The 2,187-nt window shown below is 36.5% G+C and overlaps 1 non-coding gene across 1 annotated transcript; it reads left to right on the top strand.

The window, feature by feature from the left end:
• Positions 1-781: 781 nt before the first annotated feature.
• On the top strand, positions 782-888 carry LOC141682010 (small nucleolar RNA R71). The gene has a single exon (XR_012559415.1). It is a non-coding gene; the product is annotated as a small nucleolar RNA R71 (small nucleolar RNA).
• Positions 889-2,187: the final 1,299 nt, after the last annotated feature.

Here is a 2,187-nt window from a genome sequence, read left to right as displayed (position 1 = left end):
AGACCTCAATGTAATTGCTTTAACCTACTCTTTTGCTTCCCTCTTGCATGGAACTTCTATGTCACTAAGGAGTGTACCAGGTTTTTGATTTAACAAAGCATTGGCAATCTGCCCAATTTGATTCTCCAGAGTCTTGATAGAAACCGCTTGGCTCTTGCACATGAGCCTCAACTCCTCCAATTCAGTTTTTTCATTAGATTGACTTGTACTTCCATGCGGCAGTTGGTGAAGTTGGAGTTGTTATCTTGATGCATATTACGGTTGTTGAAAACCAGGAGGGTTGAATTGCTTTGCTGCATACTATTGATAAGGCTGTTGCACCGCATTCTAATTGTTGCTCTAGCTAAAGTTAGGATAATTATGGTTTTTGGGATGATAAGTGGTTGGAGATGGTTGCTGTGACCTCTGAAAGTTGCTTACAAACTTAGCTAATTCACTAGAAATAGCTTACTGCTCAGTCTCATGCGCACCTGCACAGAGCTTACAAACACTTGTGATCTAATTAACTCCATAATTAGCCAAAAAATCCACATTCATCGATAAAGCCTAAAGCTGAGCAGCTATAGCAGTAGTTGTATCCACTTCCAAAACTCCTGCTACCTTGCCTTGAGGCATTCTCAGAGTTGGGTTCTGGTATTCATTAGCAACCATCAGTTCAATCAACTCATAAGCTTTATCATAGCTCTTAGCCCATAAGGATCCACCTTATGCTACATCGAGCATGGGTCTAGACTATGTTCCCAACCCATTGTAAAAGCAATTAATGATCATCCAATCAGGCATGCCATGATGAGGACACTTCTTAAGCATCTCCTTATAGCGCTCCCAAGCCTTACACAAAGATTCTCCAGATTGTTGCACAAATTGAGTGAGAACGTTTCTGATTGTAACTGTCTTTGCCATAGGGAAGAATTTAGTTAGAAATTTATGAGCAAGATCCTCCCATTTGGTGATAGAACCTGCTGGTAGAGAATATAACTAGCAGTTAGCTTTATCTCTTAGAGAGAATGGGAAAAGCCTCAGCTTTATATCATCTTCAGAAGTATTATTGAACTTGAAAGTGTCGCAAATTTCGATGAAATATCTAATGTGCATGTTGGGATCTTCTATTGGAGAACCCCCAAACTGGACTGAATTCTGTATCATCTAAATCATAATAGACTTGATTTCAAAGGTGTTAGCCATAATGGATGGTCTGATAATGCTAGACTGAATGTCATTGATCTTTGGTTGAGAGTAATCTATCAAAGATTTTGGATTTGCTGTTTGATCTCCCATTTTAATGATCGCTTCATCTTCAACTTCCTAAACTTCTTCAAAAACTTCTTCAACTCCTTCCAGTGCTTCTTTACGAGATTGAGAACGTGTTCGCATACACGCCCTCTAGAGTACCTGAAACACAACAAGTACCCGTGTAAGTAAAATATCCGAGTCAGTGAACTTTAACGACCACTAATGTCAAGCACATTAACTAAAAATTAACACTGAGTCTCACTAAAACTTGTTAGGATGAAAACATGCGCTAAAATTCATGCAAATATACGCATTCGCAAGTAGTATAAGATATAAATCAGATTCGAATCCACGGAGACTCTTTTAATTAACTTGAAATTATGCACTTATGCAACAATGATATGGCTATCGTTCAATGCTAAGATAATAACGAATTGAGATATTTATAACTAAGATTAAACTATCATGCAATTAACTAGGAGATTAAAGTGATTGAATTAACTATATGAGACAAACATGGGACTTCATTAAATATTTCATTTAAAGTCATTATTCTTAACCTTAACATGCAATGGTGATGACAACTAATCAGATAACACGAAACTAGTAAACGCCAACTTTCGTTGTACGAATACCCTACTACCAGCCATCCATAAAAGAGATAGAAGCTGAATAGACATCAATTATGTTGAGACCCTATATGTCTATAGAATTTGACAACATAAAGGTTTAATATACAAGTTATCTATCATGATTACATATGACAAGTAAGATAGTTAAAATTACCTACGAATCATGCAAAACAAATACATGAACCTATGCTAGCATGACAAATTCTAAATCTCTATATTCAATGTCGCTTCAATAGAGATTAACACGTTATCTTATATGTTAGCTACGGAAATAAGACAAATAAGCACAACAAATACTAGGATATCAATCAATCACCACACA

The sequence above is a fragment of the Apium graveolens genome, chromosome 8 (genome assembly GCF_009905375.1).
Source record: "Apium graveolens cultivar Ventura chromosome 8, ASM990537v1, whole genome shotgun sequence".
Taxonomy (NCBI): domain Eukaryota; kingdom Viridiplantae; phylum Streptophyta; class Magnoliopsida; order Apiales; family Apiaceae; genus Apium; species Apium graveolens.
Note: the sequence above shows the minus strand (reverse complement) of the source record. Positions and strands in the feature narration are given on the sequence as shown.